Here is a 23215-nt window from a genome sequence, read left to right on the forward strand (position 1 = left end):
AATCACCATATGTAGGTAAATAGTTAACTATCTAGAAAAATCACCATATGTAGGTAATGATCAGACATTAACTATCAAGATAAATCACCACATGTGTGTAGATAATCATCTATTGACTAGCAATAAGTCACAAACATTTGACTTTGACACGATAAATCACCATATAAAGGTAAATAATCAGTTATTGACTTTCAAGATAAATCACCATATGTAGGTAAATAAAAAATAATCAGCTATTAACTGTCAAGATAAATCGCCATATACTGACCATGCAGTGTAGGTTTATATTAATAGCTGTCCTGAATATCACATAGCATAAGCTTATATTAATAGCTGTCCTGAATATCACATAGCACATAGCATAATATATAGTTAAAAAATGCAATTCATGAATAGTGAAGGGTTACAGCGGAAGACCAGTGTGATTAGCATGTTTAAATAAATGTTTGTCCCCGGTTGGTAACACAGTGCACAATAGGTGGACTGCCACAGATGCGAACTCCGTTCACAAGACACTGTGGGAGCTTTCCAGTATAGTTACCACTCCTGGGGTTCGTATTGCTGAAATAACAGCTCAATGGTGTCCCTGGTTCCTCAGCTCAGTGATCCCGCATCCACCCACTTCAGGAAGGGGCGGGTGCGCAATGACGTCACTCATTGACGTCCAATCTCGACGTACGTTTCACACTAAGTATGGGGCTTGTTCACATAATGCCCACAGTAGCAGTACTCCTTACACACAATAAAAATGGTGGTCACCAGTGCTGGTGACCACCATTTTTATTGTATATACTCTCTTGGGGAATTACCACCAGCAGCTTCTTGACAGCGCACTCTTTCTATTTCTTTTGTACCTCCTTACACACAATGCCTACAGTAGCAGTGCCACTTACACACAATGCCTACAGTAGCAGTGCCACTTACACACAATGTCCACAGTAGCAATGCCCCTTCACATATTGTCCACAGTAACAGTGCCCCTTACACACAATGCCCATAGTAGCAGTGCCCCTTCATATAATGACCACAGTATCAGTACCCCTTCATATAATGCCCACAGTAGCAGTGCTCCATCATATAATGCCCACAGTAGCAGTGTCCCTTACACACAATGCCCACAGTAGTAGTGCTCCTTTGTATAATGCCCACAGTAGCAGTGACCCTTAACGCAGTGCCCACAGTATTAGTGGTCCTTCACACAATGTTCACAGTAGCTGTTGTCCCTGTTGCATAATGCCCAAAGTAGCAGTGCCCCTTATACACAATGCACACAGTAGCAGTGCCCTACACCATGCCCACAGTAGTAATGCACAATTACATTTTACATAATGCCCACAGTAGCAGTGCCCCTTACACACAATGGACACAGGTGCAGTGCCCATTCACATAATGCCTACAGTAGTAGTGCCCCTTACACACAATGCCCACAGTAGCAATGCCACTTCAAAATGCCCACAGTAGCAATGCTTCTTCACATAATGCCCACAGTAGCAGTGCCCCTTACACACAATGAAAATAGAATCAGTGCCTCTTCATATAATGCCCACAGTAGCAGTGCCCCTTATACAATTTTCCCACAGTAGCAGTACTCCTTACACATAATGCCTTCAGTAGTAGTGCCAATTACACACAATGCCAACAGTAGTAATGCCACTTAAAAAAATCCCAACAGTAGCAATGCACCTTCATATAATGCCCACACTAGCAGTGCCCCTTGCACACAATGCCCACAGTAGCAGTGCCCCTTCAGATAAAGCCCACAGTAGCAGTGCACCTTCATATAATGTGCACAGTAGCAGTGCTCCATCATATAATGCTCACAGTAGCAGTGTATCTTTAATATAATGCCCACAGTAGTAGCGCCCTTTCATATAATGCCCATTTAGCAGTGCCCCTTACACATAATGCCTACATTAGCAGTGCACCATTACATTTTAAATAATGCCCACATTAGCTGTTCCCCTTACACATAATGCCCCCAGTATCAGTGCCCCTTATACACAATGCCCACAGTAGCAATGTCATCCACTTCAAAAAATACCCACAGTAGCAATGCCCTGATACATAAAGCCCACAGTAGCAGTGCCCCTTCATATAATACCCACAGGAGCAAATCCATTTAAAAAAATGCCCACAGTAGCAATGTCCTTTCACAAAATGCCTACAGTAGCAGTGCCCCTTCATATAATGCCCACAGTAGCAGTGCCCCTTACACACAATGCCCACAGTAGCAGTGCACCATTACATTTTACATAATGCCCACCGTAGCAGTGCCCCTTACACATACTGCCCACAGTAGCAATTCCACTTTAAAAAATACCCACAGTAGCAGAGCCCTTTCACATAATGCCCACAGTAGTAGTGCCCCTTACACACAATGTCCACACTAGCAGTGTGCCTTCATATATTTCCCACAGTAGCAGTGCTAATTTATGTAATGCCAACAGTAGCAGTGCACCTTCATGTAATGCCCATAGTAGTAGTGCCCCTTCATATAATGCCCACAGTAGCAGAGCCCCTTCATATAATGACCACAGTAGCAGTGCCCCTTACACAAAATCCTACATTAGCAGTGCACCGTTACATTTTACTTAATGCCCACAGTAGCTGTGCCCTTACACATAATGCCCACAGTAGCAGTGCCCCTTATACACAATGCCAACAGTAGCAATGCTAATTCAAAAAATACCCACAGTAGCAATGCTCTTTTACATAATGTCCAAAGTAGCAGTGCCCCTTAAACACAATGCCTACAGTAACAGTGTTGTTTCATATATTGCCCACAGTAGTAGTGCCACTTTATGTAATGCCCACAGTAGCAGTGCCCCTTCATATAATACCCATAGTAGTAGTGCCCCTTACACATCATGCCCACAGTAGCAGTGCCCCTTCATATAAAGCACATAGTAGCAGGGCCGCTTCATATAATGCCTATAGTAGCAGTGCCCCTAACACATATTGCCCACAGTAGCAGTGCCCATCATATAATGCCCACAGTAGCAATACCACTACATATAATGCACACAGTAGAAGTGCCCCTTAACACAATGCCCACAGTAGCAGTCCCCATGATATAATTTCCGCAGTAGCAGTGCCCCTTTCAATAATGCCCACAGTAGCAATGCCCCTTAATTAAATGCCCACAGTAGCATTGCCCCTTCATATAATGCCCACAGTAGCAGTAACCCTTAACGCAGTGCACACAGTAGCAGTACTCCTACTGGGTGATTGAGTGGCTGCACTAGTCAATACAGGGATAATTCACCCACCCTGCAGCAGTGTGTGCTGATAACGAGGTCCCGCTGTCTGGGTGCTGACATGGAGGTCCTGCTGGTGATAACAGCTGAGTGACATGCACTGGCTGCACACTTTTTTATCAGAGCAGCTAGTCCTTTATGGGTAACATAGATCCCAAAGGCTTCCGGGTGTTCACGTGATACTTTGGGTGTGAATACCCAGGAGTTCCTTCTCCTAGTCCGCTCTTCTAGCTGGAGAGGTAATACTGATTCTACTCATTGGTTGCAGGTGGCACTGCCGGGTGTCGCCACCTCTCTTGACTTGGCTCCTTCAGCAAGTGCCATCCTGGCCAAGGGGTAGATATGCCCCTGCTCTAGAGAGAGATGTGCCATTATGAGGTGCTATTTGGGCATATAGCTGCCCATACTAGTGGCTGTGGGAAAGCTCAAATCTGGACGGCAGGTTTTGAAGAGGTAAAACGTATGTTCCATATCAAGAGGCAAGTAGAACCCTGCAAGAAATGTTATAGCAGCATAAAGCTTAGGACACAAGTAAAAATGGTAAAGGCTTGCCATGGAGTACATCGATTATGATGAGCCTCAGCTGTCCATAATCACACCTGCAGTTGTACTACTAAAAAAGAACAATACTTCCCTGCGCTGGAAGTGTTAAGGCTGCAACTATGTATATATATTCCGGAGTTATCGACCGGAAAACAAACAATACCACAATGCAAAAATTATATACAAAATGCGCTTCAACACTGGATTAATAAAAGCAAAATGTTTCAGACCGGTTTATATACAAAATGCGCTTCAACACTGGATTAATAAAAGCAAAATGTTTCAGACCGGTTTGTTTCCAAAAGTCTTAAAGTCTCTAATCGATGTCTCAAGGGATTTTCTCCAACAAGATGGTACATAAAAGAAGAAAACAAAAGAAAATTTCCAATGTGTAGTAATTCCTTAAAGTGTAACAGGAGTCATATAACGGGACTATGGGATGTAAAATCTCCCCTCCTTTGTGTCTTTATATGATGTTCTGGGACCACCCGGAAAGTGTATCAGTCACAAACACAGAATGCTCACTTTCTTGCTTACTTCAACATACGTATGTGGACTCCTATAAAGGTATCTTTTGGATTTTCACGGAAAACTTCACTCCAAAGGATTCCCAATTTACTGGGTTATTCTCCAAAATTTTTAGGCTTACATATAACTAGGCCAATGGACACATGTAAAGGTATCTTTCAAACTGTAAAGAAGTATGGTTTCTCAAAACTCTTGACATGACACGCTTACACTTGAGCTTACTTGAAGGGTGCGGGGTATGTTCACATAGCGATTTCTTTCAAAACACATCTGTAGTCAATCTCCACCAAAAAAGCTGTGTTTATAATAAACAAACAGATTTTATTCAACGAAAAATATAAACATTAAAAAATGGGAACGAGGGTCACCTTGCCTCGGCAGTTGTAATCATCCCAATAGAAGGAAAGAAACATATGAAGGGCCCAAATGTTCTCACCAAATCTGCTGGGAGCCGCAAAGACAAAAGGTCACCAAGTTCTCACAAAAAATATGCCACCAACGCATTTCGACTACTCTGGTCTTCCTCAGGGTGATGGTAGGATCCCAGAGCAATCTATTTATTCTCTGATGGATCCCACCCCTTTTTAAATAAACAGTGGAGGAACTACAGGTACTATCTTAATTAGAAACATATTATACGTCTCTATGTATGGTAAACAAGAAACAGTAGCAGACCATTGTTAAACATACTGAATAAAAACATTGAAAACATTAAAAACAATCTAAATTCATTAATGTCCCGTTAATACGGGTTGTCATAGTAACCGACTGAAATGGCCAATCAGACGCTCATCCTGGCTCTATACTAGAGGCAGCTGTAAGACCTCTAGTGTGTGGAACGCATATCCCGGGTTTGCGCGACGGACACAGGAAGTAGAGATGACGCGCTTTCTCCCCCTTGCATTCCACAGGTCCGCGATCCCGGATATGTGCGTTCCACCTTCTCGGGATTGCAGTACTATGCTGGTTACAAAAAAGTGTTCCATAATAAAAAATATATAAAACAATATTATAAAAGAACTTATTAAGAATGTCGGAAAAACCACATTTGTATCCCATTACTATCAGTGATCATGGTAATCATGAAAATAAAATAAAATAAAAAATAAAAACGACATTTGAAATCTGACTGAGCACTGGCAATAACTATAAGTGCTATAATAATAGGGATATATAAGGAATGTATGTTCCGGGTTTGTATATTAGGACACTGGAAAGATGTGTGGTATGTTTACTGCACATTGCATTTCCCGGGTCCATGATTACAGCTATGTGTATTCCACCTCCCTAGGATAGTGATGAATGAAAAATGCACTGAAAATAATAACATCTAATGATAATTATAAATTCGAACAAAACCATGTATGATTAGGATAAAACAAAGCATGAGTATAATAGGGGACACATGATGTTTCAAAATGACTATAAGAAGATGGAGGGCAATAATACCTATGGTTACAATGGCCCTCATTCCGAGTCGTTCGCTCGTTCTTTTTTTTCGCATCACAGTGAAAATCAGCTTAGAGCGCATGCGCAATGTTCGCACTGCGACTGCGCTAAGTAATTCTGCTATGAAGAAAGGATTTTTACTCACAGCTTTTTGTTCGCACCGGCGAACGTAGTGTGATTGACAGGAAATGGGTGTTACTGGGCGGAAACACGGCGTTTTATGGGCGTGTGGCTGAAAACGCTACCGTTTCCGGAAAAAACGCAGGAGTGGCCGGAGAAACGGGGGAGTGTCTGGGCGAACGCTGGGAGTGTTTGTGACGTCAAACCAGGAACGACAAGCACTGAACTGATCGCACAGGCAGAGTAAGTCTGGAGCTACTCTAAAACTGCTAAGTTTTGTTTGTTCGCAATATTGCGTAAACTTCATTTGCACTTTTAAGATGCTAAGATACACTCCCAGTAGGCGTAGACTAAGCGTGTGTAACTCTGCTAAATTCGCCTTGCGACCGATCAACTCGGAATGAGGGCCAATATACACACCTTAATGTATTAGAGAAACCTATAAGGGAAAGCCTATTTATTATAAAAATAGGTGAAGGGAATGGCTTACAAGAACCATTTAAATTCAAAATCTACATTCAGACCTGAAGGGGACAGTGTCTACATATCGTATATGTATTTCATTTCTGTTTTTGCTAGTATTGTTTTGGTATCTTTTTTTCTCCAATCCCTTCTATTTTCTTAATCCCTATGACTGCCATAATTAAATCCAAGGAGCATAGATGTTCTACCCTAAAGTGGTTGGATAATTTATGTTTGTCCAGTCCTTTCTTGATGTTGCGTGTATGTTCCCCCCATCTCTCCCGGAGCTTTCTTGATGTGCGCCCGACATACTGTAATTTACTGCTGCATTGGATTAGATATATACAATTACTACTGTTACAAGTTATGAATTCTTTAATCTGATATTTTTTGCCACTTCCTGTGGCTATGAATTCATTAACTTTTCTGGGGGTGGTGGTGTGAGATTTGCACATAATACAATCTCCACATCTATGAAAACCGGTTGTTTTCACTCTCCCCATTTTCTTCTCCGGAATGGCACTTTTGACTAGACAGGATTCTAAATTGTTCGCTTTCTTATAGACGAACTGTGGTCTGTCCGGAATAATTTCTTTTAGGAAAGGGTCACATTTTAGGATATGCCAGTGTTTTCTAATTGACTTCTGTTGTGCAGGCCACACATGTGCAAAACAGTAATGCCCCATCCAGGCCTGGTAATTATCCTTTTATTATTACCAATAGTCACTGTAATTTGTGTGTTTTGGAATGTGTTTCAACTCACCCTGCACATGTGCAGAACAGTTCTAGCGTCATCGCACGTTGTGTCCTCAAGCTGCAGCATGATTAACATGCTGCGGACACTTGTGCAGGGCTGGGGTAGTGACCGTTTTAGAAAACAGAGGTATGTCACCCATATTTTGTAGGCAAGGCCATGTCAAGATCTGTGTCTTCAGTTGGAGACGTCCTGTCCCCAGCAGATGAGATCCATCGCCCCTTATGTGTAAGATTAGACTTACTCAGTTGCAGTGGCGGAACTAGTGAGTGGTGGGCCCATGTGCAACAAAATGATTTGGATTCCCCCCCCTCTCATTCCGTCCAAGTGCACCCCCTGCGGGCCTGCCTACATGCGCATGCTGGAGTGGCCTGGGACTAATGTCCAGTACCATCCTTATTCACTGGGGGGGGACTTATTAACTGGGCCTAGTGCCCCCTAACTGCACACAGGCCAGGGGCCTGACATCACTCACGGGCCTAGCACCCACCTAACAAAGGGTTGAGATGGGTGACCTGAGCCTAATGCCCAGGGTCACCTTATTTATCTAAGTGGCTGCACTTTAAGTAGGGCCTAATGCCCTCTACATGGGGACAGGCCTAATGTCTTGGATTAGCCACGGGCCTATTGCCCGCCTACTGTGCCACAGGCCAGTGGCCTGACTATGCCCACGGGCCTAATGCCTGATCCCTAGAGGCCTAGGGAGGATATGCATAGGTCCTTACAAGGGCCTACCAAATGGTGGAGATAGCTGCAGTTGGGAGCTTCACAGCTCTGTTGATTTCCACCACTTCAGCACTTCCCAGTCTCTGGAGGTGCTCTTCTGCCGCTGGCCCATCCTGGCTAGCGGTTATCCCCCTGATGACGCCGGGCATCTTCTTTCTTGATCCCAATGTCTTCAGGCCTCTTCTGCGGCCACCGGAGCTTTCCACGTGTCTTCCATCTTCTTCTTGCGCTGCCCGTCTTCTTCTGGTGCTCCCCGGAGGCATCTGACATCACCTGGGGGCAGGGCCTATGATGCTGCGAGCACTGATTGGCTCGCCACGGCCGCCCGTGATAGGCCGGTGCTCTGCGAGCTGTGATTGGCTCACGGAGGGCGCCAGTCTTTGAATCCCGCCACCTGTGCTTCTAATTGGCTGCAGGACTGGCACCATACAAATAGTGCTGTTCCCGCGCCGCTCCCCACTGCTGTACCCAGACAGGTGCTGGGGACAGACACACCACCCCAGCACTGTCCACTGCCGCTACCTGCAGCACCAGCACTGGGATTAGACACCCGATCCCAGCGCTATCTGACGCATCCCACTGGGGACACAGCTCCGCCTCTGCCTGCTGCACTGATGTGCCCTGTGATACAAGGCACATCTCTACATAATGAGTCAGTTTGGCTCATTACATGCCGATGGCTTTGGGCCCCTTGACAGAACTGCTGCTTGCACTGCTGGTAGTTCCACCACTGCTCAGTTGGGCAGTGACTGCAGCTATTGTGTTGGTGGATGCAGCACTCGGATCTGCAAGAAACATCTGTTTTCTTAATATGCATTTCGCAGCATTAGCTTAGTAGTTGTGTGGTATTACACAGTTGCTTCCCTGTGGCTGTGCTATACTGTAAAACTATGAATCAGGCCCTAAGTACTTCAGAAACATTCTTAATTATACTGTAGTTTAGCACCAATGTTGTCTGTTATGTGCATGTTTATAGCAAGATAAATTATATTGGTCCAGTACCATTATATTTAGGCTTGCTATAATATTCCTTTAATTCTGGACACCTATGATTTACACAGATTCTGTGGATGGCAAAATTCTAGTCTGCATTACACATGGTTTTAATAAGCCTGAAAAACCTGGGTATATCAAAGGTGTGTAGAATTAAAGGAATATTATGGCAAATCTAATTATAGTGGCTTGTATGATCTACAAATATTTTTGCCATACTTACTGGGACACCTACAGTATGTAACTTATTTTGATACATGCCCAAGCACATGTTTTTGTCCTTATTGCAAATGTGCAAGCAGTGGCGTAACTACTTGGGGGGTGCAGCTGATATGGGGCCCCGAGCTGCTTCCAGGGCATGCTGCTCCTCCTGCACACAGACATGGGTAGCCTCCAAGGCCCGCTGCACCCCCAGTTGCATTTTCATGGGGGGAAGGCACCCAGGCATGTGCCCCCCTTGCCATTTATGAGGATATTTTTTTTCAGTCTGTGGTAACCATCAATCAGATAAGAAAAGGGGTCAGTCTGAATAGGATGACAGGCAGTCACTTGTTATCAGCATGCAGAAGCTGGGTGGGCGGCTGCAACGGCAGAAGGAAGGGGCCGGTGTTAAGCTCCTCTTGTGTAACAGTACTGCTTTCACCGGCAGCTTAGTGTTCAGGCTCTTTGCAGCATCACTCCTGGCAACCACTGAGCTTCCCTCCTGGTAAGTTCTGGTCTCCTTACACTGCCATGCTTTAGCGCTGCTCTAGGCTTTGTGGCCCTGATGACACTTTACAGCTGACCACCACACTCTGCCACCCAGCGCCATCTCACTAGTGACCCACTCCAAAGCACCTCTCACTCAAACTGCAGCTTCCTCCAACCTCTGACTCTGTGTCATGACCATCTAGTGGTTTCTCCCACTGATTACCACTGCCATCTCACTTACATGATCCCAGTCATTAGCAGATAAACTGTATCCCCTCCAGCTCACCTCATCGCATCTGTTAAAACCAACTATCAGCCAAGTTTTCCAGATGTTTCCCACTGCATGGGGCTTTTAGAAGGTTAAAAAACCTGTTACTACTAAAGTCACATAAAATAAATTTATAAATACCATTCTCATAAATAATTTTTTTTTAAATATTAGTTACAATATATTCATAATAAACATTTTTACATACAACTATGTGTAACCACAGTACCTGGGGGGTTATACTATGGGCCTGCTTTACAGGATACAATAAGTCTCTGATACTGTCTATCTCTCTCCCTGATACTGTCCCTCTCTCTGACACTGTTGCTCTCTCCCTCTCTCTTTGACAGTCTCTCTCTGCCACTATCTCCCACCCTCTCTCGATCCCTGATACTGTCCCCTCTCTCTCTGATAATCTCTCGCTCCCTGAAACTGTCCCCCCTCTCTCTCTGACACTTTCTCTCCCTCCCTGACACTGCCTCTCTCTCTCTCTCCCTGACAATTTCTCTATCTCTCTCTGACACTGTCTCTCTCTTTCCTTACACTGTCTTTCTCCCTGACACTAAAACTCTCTCTCCCTGACACTGTCTCTGTCCCTGACACTCTCTTTCTCCCTCCCTGACACCTTCTCTCTCTCGTTGTCTCTCTCCCTCACCTTCTCTCTCTTACACTCACTACTTTTGCTCCCCTCCCTTTCTCTGTAGCTCACTCCCTCCATGATACTCTCGCTCACTCCCTCCTCTCCCTATTCCCCCCTCTCTCTCTCTTTATGACACCTTGTCTCTCACTAATGCCCTCTCCCCCCCTTATCCGTTACTCTCTCTAATCCTGACCCACCTCTCTCTCCCTCTTTCTTGCTCCTCTCTCTTTCTCTCTCTCTTCCCTGACACCCCCTGTGTGTGTATCTCTCTATCATTCCCCTCATTCTCTCCCGCCCCCATAAGGGGCATTGTAGTGACAATGCCGGGGGGGTGCTGTCCCTTTAAAGATTTTGCTATGGGTCCCCCAAAGTTCTAGTTACGCCCATGTGTGCAAGACTTCAAATAACACATACATGGTTTTAGTAATAGTGGTTTTTATGTTTTGCTTTTTTCCCCATTTACATCTAGCTGCCCAAAGAAAGCCACATCTCATACAGGTAAAGTAATTTTACAAATGTGTATGCCATTGTGGCCACAATCCACAGCTTGGCCTTGACAGGATTATTGACTGATTTTGAAGGACCATCATCTGCTGGAACTTGCTCCCAATTTCCTTCACTTCCTGTCTGAACCTCCACAGAGCCTATGATGCGCACAGAATGATCGTCATCTTTTTGTGCTCAGCCAGTCAGCTAGTATATGTAATGTAGAAATACTGCAGCAACATCAACATTGTGCATATAAAATGAAATATATACATACAATCTTTATTTTTAAGAAATATTTTTTGTGCAATTGCTTTTTAATAAACTGATTGTGTGAAGGTCCAGGCAAAAATTTTTTTTTTTAGTTTTTCAACTAATTTATTAAAATTAAAAACCACTGCATATTAACCAAAAACAATCATGGTAACGGAGTATAAACTTGTTTACTGGGCCCATTTTTTTTACGGGGTGGGGGGGGGGTTAGACATTCAGCTGGAGGCTGTTACTGTAATTTGCAGAATGGTATGTGGGATCTTTAGTTTGTCCATTTCAAAAATACTCGCATAGGTGCGATCACACACTCTTTAGCCTCAATGCATCCGTCATGCAACTCTATGCAAGTGTGGAGAATGTATATGTTACACAGGTCCAGATTTATCAAACCTTAGAGAGTGATACATTTCACAGTGATAAAGTACCAACCAATCAACTCGTAAATGCTATGTTACAGGCTGTGTTTGAAAAATGACAGCTAGGAGCTGACTGGCTGGTCATTTATCACCGTGCAATTTATCACTCTCCAAGGCTTGATATATCTGGACCACAGAATCATATATTTGAGACAAATACTCATATCCAGGAATCTTTCCTGCATATGTTTGAGTCCCAAGCAAATGCAAATACTCGTTTTTTGGATTTACTGTATGAGTCCCAAACAGATGCCATTTAGGAATTAAATAGAATTATGTTGTTGGTTATCCAATTACTTACTCACTTACCTGAACTGCAAGGTAGCACCACCACCCACAGCATGAGTCCACTCAATCACCAGCTGCTACTTTGCCCAGGCATGAGTCCTACACCAGAGACAGCACTGCATAGATAAGCCCTACATGTCCCATTATTACTCAGCTTCCTAAAAGGCAATAATTGTATTGTATAAAATAACCAAATAGTTTCTTTACAAAATTACAAATCTTAAATTTTTCGTATAATTATTGTTTGCAAGTATATTCTTATATGCTAATGTTTACAATTGTAATGTGCACTATTAACCTTGTGCATCACACCTCATTAGAAGAATGTGACAAAAATTAACAGTTACACCATTGTTGCATCTTTTTGTGTTGTAAGGTAACGTTTTTAACACTGTTTTTGATCATTGGAAAATGGCTTTTATTGTAATTATCACATCATGACAGGCTCCAGTATGGTACAAACATTTTGTGGGAAAATATTGTGTTATAATTTGCTGAAAGTTGCATACATAGGTTTAAGGCATTATTTATTTACCAAAACCTTTTATTTAACAAAACCATCTGTGCTTAAGAACCATAATAGTATGTTATGTGTTTGGACTGGGAACAAACAGATCCAACATAAATGAGAAAAACATTATTGCAAATCTTAATAGTTTTAAAATTTAAAAATGCTACCTTTTTATGGGACATGATTTGAAGAACTGTTTGCAAAATTATTATTTACTTGTAACACAGAAGCACATAGTAATAATTAGTGAGAAAATGAAACTACCAATAGTATGACTCATACTTAAAGATGAAAAGCTGTTAATCAATGACTGCCTGATCTGTTTCCCTCTTTCTGTACTCTCTATGCTGCCTGTTAAGTACCCCTGCCTTCTCACTGTCTATTGCATGATCTTGTGGAAATGGTTGTTGCAAGGCAAGATTATGCAAAAGACTGCAGCAGAGCACAATGTCATACACTTATTTCGTACACTTTAGATGGAGAACAAAGAAAAATCCCACCAGATTTGTCAAGGCACCTGAAGCTAGATTTCAGTAGCCAAAACATGTGTTCTATCACTGATCTAGTGGTCACAATAGCAGTTGAAGGTTCTATTAACAGTACTTACATGTGATTCCTGTTTTGGTCTTGTGGGATTGTGTTCAGATGGATCCTGTCATGCAAAATTCAGCTGAAGTCCTGGCAAGTCAGATTCAAAACCTGTGTCTGCAGCTACAGGCTCTAACCCTTTAGGTAGCTTCTCAAGAGTAGAAATGCAGATCAGCTTCAGCTCAGGGGGTTTATAAGGAGACAAATCTAGATCTTCCAGATCAATTCTCAGGGGACTAAAAGCAGTTCTTTCATTTCCAGGAGAGTTGCAAACTGTACTTCAAACTTCGCCCCTTGTCATCTGGTTCTGAGTATCAGCGTGTGGGAATCGCCATCTCACTGCTCCAAGGTGATCTCCAGACCTGGGCCTTTTGCTTGGAAGCTAACCATCCAGCTGTACAGTCAGATAATGCCTTACTTGCTGCTGTTGAAATATATTCTGGAGTTATGATGATGTTATGACCCGAAGAGGGGTGTGTGATGATTCTGCAAATGACCTGATCCCTGGAGTGGTGGGCGATGTTTCTGCCAATGGTCTGTCACCAGGAGGGGTAGCCGATGTTCATGCTGATGGATTAATCCCATAAAGGAGGGGAGGCCAATGTTCCTGCTGATGGCTTAACCCTGGGAGGGGAGGCTGATGTTCCTGTTGATGTCTTAACCCCAGGAGGGGAGGCCAATCTTCCTGCCAATGGCTTAACCCCAGGAGGTGAAGCTGATGTTCCTGCCAATGGCTTAACACCAGGAGGGGAAGCCAATTTTCAGACTCCAGAGGGGGTGTGCCAGGTTCCGACTCCAGGAGTAGAATGGTGCCAACCCCAGGAGGTGTGTCTCAGGTGCTGACCCCAGGAGGGGAGTCTCAGGTGCTGACCCCAGGAGGGGAGTCTTAGGTGCTGACTCCAGGAGGGGAGTCCCAGGTGCCAATCCAAGAAGGGGTCTTGAGTGCCAATGCCCTAGGGGGGTTCTCAAGTGGCAAAGCACCAGGAGGGGTCTTGAGTGTCAAAGCCCCAGGAGGGGTCTCTAGTGGCAAAGCCCAAGGAGGGGAGTCCATTATTTCCCTGGCTTCATGGCCTGATGATGCTGTTGCCCTGGTCTCATGGCCTGAGGATGCCATTGACCTGACCTCACAGCCTGAGGATTCTATTGCCCTGGCCTCACTGTCTGAGGTTCCAACTGCCCTTGCCTTCGGGCATGAGGTTCCATCTGGCCTTGCCTTTGGGCATGAGGTTCCATCTGCCCTTGCCCTTGGGCTTGAGGTTTCATCTGCCCTTGCCTCCGGTCTTGAGCTTTTGTCTGCCCTTGACTTCGGGCTTGAGGTTCCATCTGCCGTTGCCTCTGGGTTTGAGGTTCCATCTGCCCTTGCCTCTGGGCTTGAGGTTCCATCTGCCTTTGCCTCTGGGCATGAGGACACCACTGCCCTTGCCTTATGGCATGAGGATGTTACTACCCTGGCCATTGGGCATGGGGAGGTCACCACTGTGCCGGCCACCATTTCATGTGTTTTTTATGTTAGGATTGTCCAGTCAACCAATGCTTCCATTGTGTCTGAGATCCAGATGATGTCTGCCTTGCATGAGATCCAGCCAATGTCTGACATACCCAAGGGGTCACTGAGGTCTGCCATGCCTGAGGGGTCACCAAGGTCTGTCATGCCTGTGGGGTCACCAAGGTCTGTCTTGCCCAAAGAGGTCACTGAGGTCTGCCATGCCTGAAGGATCACCAAGGTCTGCAATGCCCAAAGGGTCACCAAGGTCTGCCGTGCCCAAGGGGTTCACCTAGGTCTGCCATGCCCAAGTTGTCACAGAGGTCTGCCATACCCGAGGGGTCACAGATTCCTGTTTTGACTGCGGTGAAGTCTAGGGCAGTCTTTCCTGATGTACCACCTGATGCAATTCTGCCTTTGGTGCCCACCTTGCCCGGGGATTGTGGGATGTCTGCTGCCAGTTCAGTGATGACTGTGTCGGCCCATTCAAGTCTCTCAGAACTGACTGTTGCCCCACCTGAAAAAGAGCCTGAATTTTTGTCTTGGTGGAGTGTCTGGAATACGCCCCTTAAAGGGAAGGGGGGCAATGTCAGGACTGTCAGGACTCTGGCCTGCAGTACCTTTGAGCTGCCAGAGATGCTGTTGTGTTTCTGACCTGTAGTACTTCTGGGCTGACAGAGGTGCTGCTGTTGTGTTCCAGGCCTTCAGTACCTCTGAGCTACCAGAGGTGCTATTGTCTGAGAGCAATCCCAGCTGGTTTAGTCAACAGGAACGTGCTGCTCTCCTAATTACATTTCCAACTGCAGCATATTGTTGTTATGGGCCTGTCCTTGTGTGCTGCAGTAATTGGTCCCTGGGCCTCAGTGCCAGTTATAGCTTGTGTTTACTTTAGTTAGCTTCCAGACAGTTTTGAACCTGATCCTTGAACCTGATCCCATGTTCCCTGCCTATATCCAGCTTCAAGCCTGATTCTTGTATTTCCTGCTCAGTTTGTTTCCGGCCTGCATTTGTATCAAAGACTCTTGTACAAGTACCAAGGTCTGTTAAAGTACACGTTGCTGCAAGTCCATACTTCAGCCAAACCTGCAAACCTGGTCTGTCAGTTTATACCCTATCTTTCTGTACATTTGCAAATTACCACTGTTACATTCTGTTGGACTCTTTACTTAATACAGATTTATTTCATATCAACATCTCTGTACTGGTCTTCTGTTCTACTACAGCACTTATCCTTATCTAGAAATTCACCTGCCAGTCCTTCAAGGCAGGTGAATCCTAACAATAAATCCTAATAAAAATGCATACACAGCAATGCAGTTAAACTGGCATTAAAACCATGGCTGAACCTAAATAATACAGTTGTAGAGAATGTGGTTAATACAGGTATTGATGATCAAGCATACCATACAACAGAGACAAAATAACAATATGAAGTAACTATATTAAAATAGCCACATTATAGCCACATAACATTTTTGTGTAGCAAACATTTAACAATATAAGTATTGAGCAGAACAACACATAATAGGGAGAAAAAGGTTCACAGTTAACTGGAAACTTAATGGCTAGTATTAACATGTACAGTAGGAGGAGTATGAAGATTATGGATTAATTACCATTTGGTATGTTCAGAAATGTGCATCTTATTTCTTTCTGCATTATTATCTCAAGATTCTTTGTAGGGGCCCCACTGTCTACAAAAGCGAGGTGATCCTCTCTCCACTGAATGTATTGACTTTCAAAGTACAGTATAATGTTTTCATTAACATTAAGTTAACTGTTCCTAATAGGGGAGGAGATTTTGAGGTACAGCTAATCAAAATAACCATTTTAGCGACCACAACCATAACAAAATGTACCAAAGTTTTGTGAGTTACTAAAGAGTAATACTGTAGTTACAAAAATAAACACATAAAAGAGCTAAAGATGAAGGGTGAGCAAAAATGTACAATAAAGGAAATTGAGTATATACACCATATTCATATGCTGTCCCTGTGAAACATAGTGTGTTACAATACAGAAATTGACTACTTGCAGTGCAGGAGAAGGTAGATATTTAATGGGTGTTTCATATTGTATAAAGAAGTGGTCAAATAAAATAGGATTTTAAATACCTTCTGGTAAATCCTTTTCTCGTAGTCCATAAAGGATATTGGGGACATAATTAGTAAGATGGGGTATAGATGGGTCCAAAGGAGCCAGTGCACTTTAAATTTCTTCAACTGAGTGTGCTGGCTCCTCCCCTCTATGCCTCTCCTACAGGTCAGTTATAATTAAAACAGTGCCCGAAGGAGAATGACATACTTGAAAGAAGGAACATAACAACAATAAAGGTGGTGAGAATTATTACCAGCACACCAAAATATAACCAGGCCAGCAATGTCTGGCAACAGTAACAGCAACAGATGAACAGGTAACACAGAACAGAGAACCTGCAGAAAGTAACACACAGAGGCGGGCACCCAATATCCCTTATCGACTATGAGAAAAGGATTTACCGGTAGGTATTTAAATCCTATTTTCTCTAGCATCCATAAGGAATATTGGGGACAGAATTAGTACAATGGGGATGTCCCAAAGCTTCCAGAATGGGTGGGAATGTGAGGAGACTGCTGCAGCACCGCCTGCCCAAACTGGGTGTCCTTCTTGGCCAGGGTATCAAATTTGTAGAATTTCACAGAAGTGTTCTTCCCAGACCAGGTAGCAGCTCGGCATAGTTGTAAGGCTGGGACTCCATGAGCAGCCACCCAGGAAGTGCCTACCGATCTTGTAGAGTGGGCCTTCAGAGACATAGGAACAGGTAAGGCTGCTAACACATAGGCCTGTTGGATAGTAAGCCTAAACCAACAAGCAATGGACTGCTTTGAAGCAGTACAAACCTTTTTCTGTGCATCATAGAGCACAAACAAGGAATCCGTCTTCCTGACCTGAGCTGTGCGTTTGACATAGATCTTCAAAGCATGCACTACATCTAAATATTCCGGAAAAGCTGAAGCGTCAGAGCAAGATGGAACCACAATAGGTTGATTAAGATGGAATGCAGAGACAACCTTCGGCAGGAACTGCTGTCGAGTCCGGAGCTCTGCTCTGTCCTCGTAAAAGACCAAGTAGGGACTTTTACATGATAAGGCCCCCAATTCTGAAACGCGTCTAGCAGAAGCCAGGGCCAACAACATCACTGTCTTCCACGTGAGATACTTGTCTTCTACTGTCATCAGAGGCTCAAACTAGGAGGACTGTAGAAATTGCAACACTACATACAAAGCCCAAGGTGCCATAGGTCAATGGTTCGCGAGCAGTAGCAACAAAGCTTCTTGTTGAGGCAAGGCTCCATCATGTTGATCTGCGGGTATCCCCATCTGTCAAAAATCTGTTGAAACACCTGAGGATGTAATCCCCACTCCCCCGGGTGGAGGTTATGGCGACTCAGGAAGTCCGCTTCCCAGTTGTCCACTCCTGGAATGAGGATTGCAGACAGTACTCTTGCATTTCTTTCCGTCCCCGGGGAGGTTTTTTTGACACTTCTCACATGCAGGCCTTACTTTTTGTCCCTCCTTGTCGATTGATGTACGCCACTGCTGTGGCGTTGTCTAACTGAACCTGGATCGCCCGATCCCTGAACAGAGAGGAGGCCTGAAGTAGAGCATTGTATATCGCCCGTAGTTCCAGAATGTTGATCGAGAGCAGGGCCTCTTGGGCAGTCCACCTGCCCTGGAACTGTGCCCCCTGGGTGAAAGCTCCCAATCCTCGTAAACTGGCATCCGTCATGAGGAGGGTCCAATCCTGAATACCGAAACGTCGACCTTCCAGCATGTTGGAAGACTGAACCCACCACCGGAGTGAAATCCTGGCCTGGGGTGACAGCTGAATCATTCGGTGCATCTGGAGATGTGAACCGGACCACTTGTTCAGGATGTCCAATTGGAAAGGTCTGGCATGAAACCTGCCGAACTATATCACCTCATACCATTTTTCCCATCAACTTTATGCAAAGATAAATGGAAACTTGAGCAGGACAGAGAACCATGCAAACCATCTCTTGAAGTATTCTCACCTTGTCTTCTGGGAGAAACACTCTTTGAGCTACAGTATCCAGTATCATACTCAGAAACATGAGCCCTTGAGACAGTTCCAGTTGAGACTTCTGTAGATTGAGGATCCATCCGTGGTGAGACAGAAGTTGGACAGTGCGATCTATATGAAGCAATAGATGCTACCTGGAACTTGCTTTTATGAGGAGATCGTCCAGGTAAGGGACAATGTTGACCCCCTGGACTCTGAGCTGGAACATCATTTCTGCCATCACCTTCATGAACACCCTCAGAGCTGTAGACAAGCCAAAGGGCAATGCCGGAAACTTGTAGTGATCATTTAGTAGGGCGAATCGTAGATAGGCCTGATGAGGAGGCCAAATCAGGATCTGCAGGTAGGCATTCTTGATATCCAGGGACAGGAGGAATTCCTGTTGTTCCAGGCCCACGATCACCACTCTCAAAGATTACATCTTGAATTTGAAAACCTTCAGGTAAGCATTCAAGGACTTTAGATTCAAAATGGGTCTCACAGACCCATCTGGTTTTGGCACTACATACAGACTGGAGTAGTAACCTTGTCCTTGTTGTAGCAGGGGTACTGGAACAATGACCTGGGACTGGATCAACTTGTTGATGGCCAGTAGAAGCATAAAATGCATATTTTCCAAAGCTGGCAAACCTGATTTGAAAAATTGTTGGGGAGGAGCACTGTCGAACTCCAGCTTGTAAGCCTGAGAGATAAGATCCCTTACCCAGGTATCTTGGCAGGAACCATTCCAGATGTGGCTGTAGTGATGTAATCGAGCTCCCACTGCGAGATCACCTCAGGGTGGGTGGGCACCGTCATGCTGAAGTCTTAACGGAAGCTGATCAGGTGCTGTGGTCCTGAGAGCCGGCAACGGCTGGTTTCTTAGGTTTACCTCTGGAGCCTCTAGCTGCATTGGAGGCACACTGGGCCCTAGATTGAAATCTGGAGGACCAAAAGGACTGAGTAGATGGTCCCGGGTAGGTACATCTAGCAGGCGGAGCCACTGATGGGAGAAACATGGATTTCCACCTCTGAAGAGCCATTCACCTGTGAAGGGAAGAGATTCCACATTACATTTGGAGTCAGTGTCTGCAATCCACTGACGCAACCATATGGCTCTGCGTGCACACACAGCCATAACAGTGGTCCTAGCATTAATATTGCCAATCTCTTTAAGGGAGTCACAGAGGACTCTTGCTGTGTCCTTATTGTGTTTTAGGAAAGTTACAGTAGTAACTAAGGTCATATCCCCTGAAAGGCCCTCCTGAATCTGAGTAGCCCATGCATGAATGGCATGTATCATCCAGCAACCAGCAATGACCGGCCTTTGAGCTACACCTGCAGCAGTGTAGATAGATTTTAGAGTGGTCTCTATTTTTCTATCCCCTGGGTCCTTTACCGTAATAGAGCCCGGAGCAGGGTGCACCGCCTTTTTAGAAAGGCGAGAGACTGAGACGTCTACTGCTGGAGATTCCTCCCAGGATTTCCTGCCTTCAGGAGCAAATGGGAAGGTATTTAAAAACCTTTTGGACACCTGATATTTTTTATCTGGGTTTTTCCAGGCTAATTTGAATAAATCATCCAATTCTTTAGAATCAGGGAAGGTGACAGACAGTTTGTCTTGTGGGAGGAAAAATGACTGCTGATTAGTAGCATCCTCCAGGGGGAGCTTTAACAACCCATATAGCCAATATAAGGGGTTCAATACCCTGTGTAGGGGTGGAGTCCCCACTTATGGGGTCCACATCATCCCCATCATCCTGTATATCATCATCAGTATTTTATAGAAGTGCAGGTAAAGCACATTTTTGTGCACCTGTAGTGGACAGGGGGGGATGTTTAGCAACTAGATTTGCCACTGCTTGTTGCAGTTCCTGAGCATTACACACACTGCATAACTTCTGTTTTACCATTGTGAAAAGAAAAACAGGTACAATACACATACAACACAGCCTGAAACACAATACAAGCCTGCCATATTGCATGTGAGAGGAGACACAGGAGAGAGGACACCAACGCACTCAGTGCTGCACAGCCCGAGTGAGGTTTTATGCAAACATACAAACAGTGAGTCTATCTAATGAAAAATCCCTCAGGGGGATGATATTTATGCGCCAAATAGCGGCTCTCCCCCTCTACAGCCTGTACCAGTGATCCAGCGTGTGACCATTATGAAGGAGCTGTGTGAGGCTGATGCTGCTGCTTATGCAGAGGAAGGTGCCAAAATGCAGCTGAGCTCACTCTGTTGTAGCTCCACCCCCCGCTTTGGCGCCGGAGCTACTGTGTATTTTTTATACCGGCCAGGTCTCCTAAATGTTAGTAACCTCACATAAATGCTTGGTACCATGTAACAAGCCAGTCTCATGCAGGGGTCAAAGCAGGTCCCCCCAGGAGGGACCCGTACACCTCACCCGCGCTTTTGCCATATAGTGAACTGGGGGACCCCCATATCAGGGTCCCTGGTGTGTACTCACCACCAATGATCACCTTCAGGCAGCGTTAGTGGTGTGCGACAGCCAAGGCGCCATGCCCCGCTGAACAAACAGCCCCTCAGGACAGTGGTCCTGCAGCGGGGAAGCGGCTCTGCACCTCAAGAGGCCGGTGAGCACCACCTAACTCCCACGGTGTAGGTATGCTGTTGCCCAAACTGCATACCAAAATAAATAAAAGTTTAAAAGAAAAACTCTGGAGCTTGCTCTCCTTAGGGCACTTTTTTCTAAACTGACCTGTAGGTAGGGGCGGATTTAGCGGCCCTGGAAAAATTTGTACTAGTGGCCCCACATGGGCAGCACCAGAGGTGTAAGGTCTAGCCATGGGCCATGGCAGATGCACCCTCCCCCCAAGACTTTCCAGATAGTGGGCATGTCCAGCATCAAGGGGGAAGTTAAAAAGAAATAAAATTAAATATTATTAGCACATTATATGATACACTTTTAGAATTTAGGAAACTATATTTTTCTTTAGAAAGATATATTTTCTTGCTTATTATACCAACCGTATCCCAATCACTATTCACTCAATCTTATATGTCAGCCAAGCAGGCAGACAGAGCATACACTAGATCATCTGCAATCACAGGCTAAGTGGCAAAGTAATTTTCATATATGCAAATTATTTTGCATCTTATTCATTATGTCTATAAATAGGACCACATGTCCTCAAACAAAACAGGCCCCACTGGTGCGTCGGCCCACCAGGAATCTTCCCTGTGAACCCTATGGCCAATCCGCCTCTGCCTGTAGGAGGAGGCATAGAGGGGAGAAGCCATCTCACCCAATTCAAGAAATTTAAAGTGCACTGGCTCCTTTGGACCTGTCTATACCCCATCGTACTAATTCTATCCCAAATATCCCTAATGGATGCTAGAGAAATAACATTTACATAAGAACTGTGTCTGTGAATTAGTATACAAAGTTTGTAAAATTTGAATGAAGTCTCCTGAAAAACCAAACCGGGAATGGGATTCATATAAATGATCCCATGTCACAAGTTCAAAAAGCCTTTTGTGCATCTAAGGCAAATAACAAATTTGGTTATGAGATATGAGAAATTTTCAACCATTGTGTCACTGCCAAGACATTCCTAATACTACGTCTGGAGTGGCACACCCAAATAAATCCTGATCTGTATGTATAACGAGGGGAGAACAGTTTTATTGCATTCAGCTAATATCTTTATCAGTCATTTCTGATTGACATTTAGCAATTACATTGGGTGGTAAGAGCCTGGGAGACCTAGGTCTCTGTCAGGTTTCAGGCGGACACAGGAGAGCAGAGTTAAAATACTGAGGTAATTATAGATTCTCAATAATATGGTTATAAACCCCCATCAAGATATCTTTTATTCTGTGGGATAATATATTGAATAAGTCCCCCATAAATCCATCTGGACCAAAAGCTTTTGACTGTTTAAAAAAATTAATAGTAGTTTGAACTTCCTCCAAAGATAATGGAGCATGACGGGAATCTGCCAAGGTGGAAACTAAGGTAGGGATTTGTAAATTCCATCCAAAATAAGTCTTAGCATTGGCTTCAGTGATAAGTTGGGAATAGTTTTGTCGAACTTCTGAAGAATCTCTCTGGTCTGAGCACTAGAGGTAGTATGAGAACCTTCTATTTCCACAAGGTTGGGATCAATGTAGATCAGTGTTTCCCAACCGCGGTCCTCAAGGCACACTAACAGTCCTGGTTTTAGTGATATCCAGGCTTGAACACAGGTGACTTAATTAGTACCTCAGTTATTTTGATTTAACCATCTGTGCTGAAGCCTGGATATCACTAAAAGCTGTACTGTTGGTTTGCCTTGAGGACCGCGGTTGGGAATGCCTGATGTAGATGATTCAGATCTGCAATGGAAATGACAAAACTATTTGCTAGTGGGGTTCCCAAATTGAAAGTATGTAAACAATGTTCTGCCAGGGTGGAAGACATTTTCAACAATAGGAAAGGGTCAGTTAAAGTTTTCTGGGCTGAAAGTTACATCTCTAAATTGTTTCTCTTACTGTGAGATATACAAGAATTATTATTACCCCAAATAAAGGATTTGGCTGAGTGCCAGAAAATTAGTGGGTCAGTGGATCAATGCTGAGCATCATTGTGCTTAAAATCCTGCCAAAATGTCACCAATTTACCACAAAATTGAGAGAGTGAGATAAATTTGAAGGGTAGCTACTGTGACC

Source organism: Pseudophryne corroboree, chromosome 1, assembly GCF_028390025.1.
Source record: "Pseudophryne corroboree isolate aPseCor3 chromosome 1, aPseCor3.hap2, whole genome shotgun sequence".
Taxonomy (NCBI): domain Eukaryota; kingdom Metazoa; phylum Chordata; class Amphibia; order Anura; family Myobatrachidae; genus Pseudophryne; species Pseudophryne corroboree.